Source organism: Coenobita brevimanus, chromosome 47 (genome assembly GCF_032717465.1).
Source record: "Coenobita brevimanus isolate Jiangsu-jjx chromosome 47, ASM3271746v2, whole genome shotgun sequence".
Taxonomy (NCBI): domain Eukaryota; kingdom Metazoa; phylum Arthropoda; class Malacostraca; order Decapoda; family Coenobitidae; genus Coenobita; species Coenobita brevimanus.
Genome location: NC_137000.1, coordinates 8,935,403 through 8,944,130, shown reverse-complemented (window position 1 = coordinate 8,944,130; position 8,728 = coordinate 8,935,403). Strand labels below are relative to the sequence as shown.

At 40.8% G+C, this 8,728-nt stretch overlaps 1 protein-coding gene across 1 annotated transcript in view; it reads left to right on the top strand.

The window, feature by feature from the left end:
* Window positions 1-8,728, top strand: part of LOC145399013 (uncharacterized) — a 79,125-nt gene that overhangs the window by 17,862 nt on the left and 52,535 nt on the right. The window lies entirely within an intron of this gene.

Genomic DNA, 8,728 nt, shown 5'->3' with positions numbered 1-8,728 from the left:
TCTCCATATGATTTATTCAGCTGTAGGATAGATTTTTAATACTGATGAGGTTAGATACAGCCCTCCGAATAAAACTTGAAAAGTAGCAAGAAACAAGAAAATGGGCATCCCCAGATAGACTAGGCTAGGTAAAGGCAGAGAAGGATCGGGTCTGAGAATCTTATCACAGTTGTGAAGATTAAGCTGTGGGTGATAAGGGAGCGAGAGGGAGTATACTACAATGTTAGTATACTGCATTCTCTACTTGCTGTATGATGATGATGATGAAACTGTACCCACTGTGTTGTTACTAATGATGATGATATGTGCCTTTGCTTTTCCCAGTATTCCAGCCTGCTTCCAGTGTTCTTGTGTAGTGTTTCTTTTTCTTGTTTGAGCTACTAGTTCGGACTCTCAGTTAGTATATCTTCCCATTTTTGTATTCTTCCCATCTCTTGTATCCTCGTTGAGTATTGTGATGTACAGTACAGTGCTTCATTTTGCCATTTGTCCCCCCCCCCCCCCTCCAGCCTCTTGTAAGCCTTTCAGCACTGTTATACCTTTCTGATTAGAGTCTTGCTTTCTTCAGAATACTTTATTTTATTCAGTTTTAGAGGAACTTCTCAGATCTGGAGGGTTAGATGTAGCCATCATTAACTACTTGGAAGGGGTTAGCTGTAGTCTTTATTAGCCCTTTCTACATTGGTGGTCTCCTGTGCTGAAGAAAATTGCCTGGTAACTGCAATAATAGAATAAAAATTACATCGGTACATCCTCACACTGAAGTGGCTACCTGTAATATTCAGTTCCTCTTCCTGACCTCTCGATAATTTCCCCTAATCCTGCCACCTCCCTTATCATGCTCCTAATATTCTCCATATATCTTCAGTTCCACTCCCCTTTCTCTCTCTGACTTGACTTTCACTTCTCCCTCACCACTCTTCCCACCTATTTCTTCTCTCCCCTTCTTCCTTCACATAGTCCAGCAGCTTGCTCCCTTCCATCACATAGTCCAGCAGCTTCCCTTCTTTCTGCATCAATCTTCATCCCTTCCTACCTCTCTGCCCCTCTCTCCTTACCTTTTTATATATACAAGCACACGTACTGTCTCTTCATGCCTGAAGTGTCCAAAAGGGATTAAAGCGATTGTATCTTTCCAGTAAACAACATTTCTTTTCCATTCCCCATATTCTTCCCCTCCTATATCACCCCAACACCCTCCAACTGCTCTTCCCTTTGTCTTCCACTCCATCTCGTCTTAGCTCTGCATCCATATATCCTCTTTTACTATTCCTGTTCCCTCTACAACCACTCCTCCTTACCTGCCACCCCCTCTCCAATGACTTATTTCTCTTGGTTGCCCCTTCCACCCTCCCCGGCTCCTCCCCCTTTTCCCCTATCTCTGAGCCTCCCTCTTGTCACACACGCACATGCGCTCACGTACCAACCCTTGCCATCAGTTGTGTCTTGAGCTGGACACAGGGAGGGTGTGTTTACATTCCCACGAGTCGAAAACAAAAGCTGATCACTGAGGTGTTATGTGCTTCCCCACCCATCAGAATAATCAGTTACAGTGTGGCGGAATGTACTGTATCCAGTAGCAGGCCTATTGATCTTTGTGATAAAGAAATTTTGTTATAATATATTGGCAGTGAGTGCTATGTGAGCAAGAATTTTCATCGGAGTAAACGTAGATTGTACTCAGTCACCATTTACAAGTGCCATGTATAGCTAGTATGTAGTATGTAGTTTGAAACCCTCTCAGGATGTGAATTCCAGTCATATATGATTGAATCAAGTAACTAGAAAAAGCCATAATGTAGATTACTGGAAACCAGAGAAATGCAGTGGTTGTAAAACTTTCTTTGATGAAAGTAATGAAAATAAACAAATATACTGTGTAAAGATTATTCTATACATAACCATGATGGTGGATAAAACTAAAGTTGATATGGTAAGTTACACTGTATCCTTCCATTGCTTTCTCTTACTCATATTACCAACTGTAGTAGCTCAGCCACCCACATGCTTGTCTACCTCTCTCTCTCCCTTTTTGCCTTTCCTGTTTTTCATGTATTTATCCGTCTGTTTGTCTCATATGGGGGGAGGGAGAGGAAGAGCTAGAAGCTTGAAATCTGTAAAAGTTGTCCCTGTAAGGGAAGACATCCTGCATATGATATCTCTCCAAAAAGATCTCCGGGCTTTTGTGTTCCTTGTTATAAACAACCTCTCTCCCCCTGGTACATCATAGTCTCATACAGGTATTCTCCTACCCTTTATCTCACTCATCTCTTCCCCAATACACTACCTCTCTCATATAATCTCCTGACTTATCATTGCTTCTTCTCCTGTTTCCCACATACACCATTTTCTCATATACACTCCTACTGTATCTCACCTTCTCATCTCCTAACAGCATTATCCCTCCTACTCTCCAACTGTATGTCTCCTTGTACTCCCCTTCCCCTGAAACACCATTCTCTCTCATATACTCTCCTGTGTGTCTCCTTGCACTCCTCATCCCCTCATACTACCATTCTCTCTCAGCTACTTTTCTACCATACCTCACATACTACTCCTTATCTTCTGCCTTACCATTATCTCTCATATACTCTACATATGACACCAACTGCACTTCATACACCTTATATCTCTCTGATACTCTCCTACCATAAATCTCCTCCCACTCAACAGTTCAAGGTACTCTGGGTCTCACATCTTGGCTAAGTCTAAGTGTAAATCCTGGTAAAATCCAACTGATTATAGGGTTAAGCATAATCCCAGGGCTGAAGGAAGAAAAATTGCTGCACATTATTTAACCTATCTATCTATCTATTACCAGACGCCTCAATCCCGTTTGGGGTGGCCACAAACAAATCGCCTCCAAGTCACCCTGTCCCCCGCCATTTCACTGCCCTGCTCCCAACTCACACCCCCCCTCTTTCATATACCTCTCCACCCCATCCCTCCATCTCATTCTCGGCCTCCCCCTCCCTCTTCCCCCCTCCACCTCACTCACATACACTCTCTTCGTCAGTCTTTCACCCTCCATCCTCTCCACATGGCCAAACCACCTCAGTGTGTTCCTCATAACGCTTCCTATCACATCCACATCCACACCACAACACTCCGTTATATCCTCATTCGTCAGCCTGTCTCTCCATGTGACTCCACAGGCTCCTCTTAAATAACTCATTTCAACTGCTCTCACTCTTGACTTGTGTCCTTCCAACAACATCCAAGCTTCACTTCCATACGTTAGAGTTGGTATCACAATACTGTCATGTAGTAACTTTTTCACTTCCATGCTCACTTCCCTGTTTCTTATCACTGCTTTCAAAGAACCAGCAACCTTTCTTCCCTGCTGTACCCTTTCAAGCCCTTCACCCTCCAAACCTCCATCCTTACTCTTCACACTACCCAAGTACTTAAACGTACTCACATTTTCCAATTCCTCACCATCCAACCTCGCTGTACATTCACTGACTTCACCTCTCTCAAAGACCATCACTTTACTCTTCCCTACGTTCACCTTTAGATTCCGTTTCTTACACACTCTCCCAAACTCATCCACCAAGCCTTGCAGCTCCCCTTCGTCTTCACTCAACAACACAGTATCATCTGCAAACAACAGTACAGGGAGTTTCCAAACACTATCCTCTCTCACCAGGGCCACTCCAACATCCACTACCCTACCTTGTACCTCTTTTATTACCCCATCCATGTACAGATTGAACAACCATGGAGACATGACACTTCCCTGTTTCAACCCAATTTTCAAAGAGAAAAATTCACTTAGTTCACCATCCACACACACTGCAGCCTTCGGACCATCGTACATACTCTTCACAGCATTCAACAACTTCCCATCTACTCCATATATTCTTAACACTTTCCACAATCCTTGTCTATCCACCTTGTCATATGCTTTCTCCAAATCCATGAAAGCCGCATACAACTTCTCTCCCTTCTGTAGAAACTTTTCCACTAAAGATCTAAGAATGAATATCTGATCTACATAACCTCTTCCCTTCCTAAAGCCTCCCTGTTCTTCTCCAACTAATTTCTCTGTTCTTTCTCTAACTCTGTCAATAAGTATCCTAGGAAGAAAATAATTTTAAACTTTTCTTGTCTAATGATTGAATTGTAAAGTAGGTTTGAAACAAGCTACTGGGAGCAAGAAAAGAGTAACAGGGGATGGTGCAGTCAAAGTTGAGGTAATGCTGGTGTCTTTATTATATTCTTTACCAGCAGACAGTTTTTAAACATAGGAGAAGGGAGATTAGAAAATAAGGTAGCATAACTGTAAAATAGATTTGAAACAACTAACAGGGAGCAGGAAGTTAGTAGCAGGGAGGGTGCAGTCTGAATGGAGGAGATGGTGATGTCTTTATTATGTTCTCTACCTGCAAACATTCTTATTTGTCTTTGGAGGGGGGATAAGAAAATAAGGTAGCCTGGTGGATAAGAGAATAAGGCAGCACAGATGTAGGTTTGGAAGAAGTGACAGGGAGCAAGAAGGGAAAGGGATCGGTAGGGAATGGCGCAATCTACATGAGATAATGACTTATCACTTATCTGATGGAGTGCTTTTATCTCACTTTGTCTTTTTAAAGCCATAGATAACAGATTGGAACTTGAGATAACAGGGTAATGTTAAATTATGATTTGGTCTTTTGTTTGGTGTAGATGTTTTTTAAAATTGTATGTAGATTAACACTCAGGCTTGTATGACTCACTCTCAGTAGTAACATCTAACATTGTGAAGAATGTAATAATAGCATTGTCCTGACAGTGAGTGGGTTATTGGTGACAGAATTAACACTGAGGATTCTGACTCACTCTAGTGAATCAAATAATCTAACATTGGCTGAAATAAAATACCAGACTTACCCCAGCCATGAGAAGGTTAATAATGACAGCATTAACACTTGGGCGCATGTGATTCGCTCACAGGTGAATAAAATATTTGTCTAGCATTAGCAAGAATAAAACACTAGCCCAACTGTGAGAGGATTAGTGATGACAGCATTAACACTGTCTCATGGGACTCCCTCTCTGCTGAAGAAAATCATTGTTGGGTATTTTAGCCTGGCATAAAATCCTAGAGTTATCCAAGCCATGAGAGGGATAGGTGCTTTGGGAATTAGTACTCATTTGGTATGCTAAGAGGAGGATTGAACCTGCCAATTTACCCTCACAAAATCATCATCAAACCTCACCTCTTGCCTGATGGTCTAGTGGTTAGAATGCACCAGTCAGAGTGATGGCCTTGCATAGGTTTGATCCCCAGGAGGTGACACAAGTTTTTTTTTTTTTTTTTTTTTTTTTTTTTTTTTTTTTTTTTTAATAATAATAATAAATAAGTGCCACCAAGGAGGGTAGGCTGACCATCTACCCTTAAAATTACTGATTTGTGGTAGCCTAGCCTCAGATCCCTGTGCCTTGGTGAGGCAAAATAGTGTCATCTGTTATCATTTTTACTAACATCATGACCTCAATTTCATATCTGTAATCATATTGTTGGAAGTGATAACCATGTGGCCAACTTAATGGAGCTAATATTGACAGTTCATCAGTTCATTTAATTCACTGCATAGCCCCCCCTTCCCCTCTCCTTTACTCACTAACTTATGTCAGTTTGAGCCTGCTGTGCCTCCTTCTGCAGTCATCATCACTTACACATTATATTCTCCTTAGTAACTGATATTTCTTTTTATGTTACTGTATCATTAACTCAGCTCAGTGATGACATCTTTTGAATTTTAATTGAGTTACCCTCAGACAGTTTTTTCTGTGTAGAAAGGACCTTCAGTAATGAAGGGGCTAATAAAGGCTATATCAGGAGTGAGCATTTGGCCACTCTGCCTTGTCTGGAGAAAGTAGCCTAACTTAGGGTTCGTATCCTCTTGTCAGTGCAGTAAAGGATTGAATGATAAATATATCACATCATTCCCATTTGAATATTGTCCCCAAAGCTGAAATAGTCTGACAGCACTAATGATAAAGTAATTGAGACGATTGGATGGGAATGGTTAACCCGACTGTTGTGATGGTGTCTATTTTATTCAGTTTTGAGATAGATTTTTTTTCCCAGTGAAGGTGTTAGATATAATCTTAGTTAATCTCCTCACTATTACAAGGAAGAAAATCATATTGGAATGTTGTCTAGTGGTGACTTGGTTATTTTCTTGTGGCTCCAGGTTTATGTGGATGTAAACCCAGTGACCTGCTGGCTGAAGTTGACCTATTCTTGCAGCCCAGCAACCTCCTTTCAAGGATGTTAGAGGACATACCTCTAATCTGTGTTGAGTTGTCTTTCTTCTGCCACACCTTTCATATTCAGCATATCAATATTTCTTATCCTAACTACAAAATTGCATACAGCCAATTATTTATCATCATCATCATTGTCATCTCTGCCTTTAATTTCCTCTTAAGAAATACATTTTTGTCAATACATTTGATCTGTTTCCTCTGCTGTCATTCAGACATAATTAAATATACCAGTTACCACCTCCATGGTCTGCCAGTGCCTTGTTTTATTTATCAGTGCTGTATTCATTGTTGTCACCTATGTCTCCTGTGTATGTGACTGATTACTGTATTAGATTTGAATTGGACTTTGTTCACTAACATTAAACCCCTTCAGCCTTGTGGTGATGCCATTTTTGGTTTACTGGCATTCTACATGCCCCTGGACATTTTGAATTTCTCTCTCTATCTATCGCCAGATGCCTCAGTCCTGTAAGTGGTGGCCACAAACAAATGGCTTCCATGTCGCCCTGTCCCCTGCCATTTCACTGCCCTGCTCCCAGCTCACACTCTCCTCCCTCATATACTTCACCCCATCCCTCCATCTGACATCCTCTCATCTTCGGCTGCTTTTGAAATTGACTGAACGGATTAAAAGTAACTTTTATTGCTGGTAGTCCTTTTCCTATGATTTTTTTTATTTTTTATCTCTGCCAACGAAGTTGGAGGAGGTTATGTATTCACCTATGTCTGTCTGTTTGTGCATACAATATCTTCAAATGTTCTCAATGAATTTCAATTAAATTTTGTGTATGGGTGGGTCATGGGCCAAGGAAGAAGTGATCAAATTTTGGGGCGGATCCGGATCTGGAGTATCCTGCATAATATCACCAAAAGTTCTCAGTGAATTTCATTGAAAATTTGTGGGAAGGTGGGCCATAGGCCAAGAAGGAATTTATTAAATTCTGGGGTGGATCCAGATCCAGTTCCTTTTTAATGACAGTGGCATTGGTGGAGGTTTGCGCTTTGAGTGCTTTCTAGTTTTATTTTGATACTAGCACCATACAACTTTATTAAGCTCATGAATGATCTCTGGTGGAGGGCCTAATGATAATAATAAGCTGTTCAGTTTATCACTGTTCATATGCATTGTTCAGTCTTCTAGTATAAGATGATATCTGTTGTACTATTCCACTTTATGTTTCTTTTGACTTTCATAATTCTTTCCAGGTGTATAGTTGAATGTCTTAGTACAGAAATGCAAGTACTGTACTAGTTAAAAGTTGCCAATCGTGTATTATCCTGTCTGATATTGAGTCCCTAGTTAGGCTGCCATGTTCTTGAAGTTTAAAATGCCTAATAGTTAATTATTTAAGATTTGCCTCATTGGTTACAGTGTTATGTTTAGTCACAAATTTCATCCAGTCCCATATCGAAAATTCCCCTGATGATGAGATGTTCAGTACTGTATAAGGAAGGGTAAAACTATTCACTCAGTTTAATGCTGCTCTCAGGTGTCTGCCCCCTCCTCTCCTCCTTCCTTCTTTCCTTCCATCCTCTTCTGCCTTTCTTTACATCATTCTTTCCTTGTCCCTCTGCCTACGGGTGACTTTACACTCTCTTCTGTCTTTCCTTCAGTCTTTCCTCTTCTTTCTGCCTATGGGTGACTCTACATTGAGTAATAAGCCAAGTGGTTTCCTGTACACCAGGAAACCATTTGTACACTGGGTGGTAACCATAAATTATTTGTGTCACCTTTGAATGCAAAAAATGTTTTTATGAAGGTACATGTTTAGTGGCCTAATTATTCACTGTTGGAATAAGTTACTGTTGACCATATCTCAAAAATTTACTAATTTAGAACTGGTAAATGAATAGGATACTTATGAACCTAAGTACTAACTCTTTCACATCAGCCATAGTCAACTGAGTTAATGTCCTCCCAGAATGTCAGATTTTCATGACAGAATAAATAGTTCCTGTGGTTTTCCCCTTCCCTTTGAGCATGGAAGAGTATTTAACCAAATTTTGTTAAAGGAACCCCTTCCATCAGGTACAAGTGTGTACGAATTACTAGGAATCAGTTAGGAAGTATCACATTTTTTTAAGACTCTTTGTCTGTGCATGGGAATTGTGCCGATGGTTTTATGGTGACCGTTTTCCACTCACTCGATGAAGTGCTGCCTACTTTTCTTCCTTCACCTTTATCATTCCCTTTCTGTGTCTGCCCTCCTGTCTTCGTATTTTTCCCATCTTTGCTGTCGCTTTTTATCGCTCTTCTTTCCTTTTCAGGTGGATTTACATGGAGTGACAAGCCTAGTTGTTTCCTGTAAGTCAGGAAACCATTTACAGTGATGGGTGTTAACCAAATAACCAACCCACACGTGTTCCCTATGTGTCAACAAGTGGGTTGACGGAGGGTTCCCTGTAAAACAACTAACTCATAGACAAATGGCCACCCCTTACAGGATTATGATGACTGTCTATAGATAGA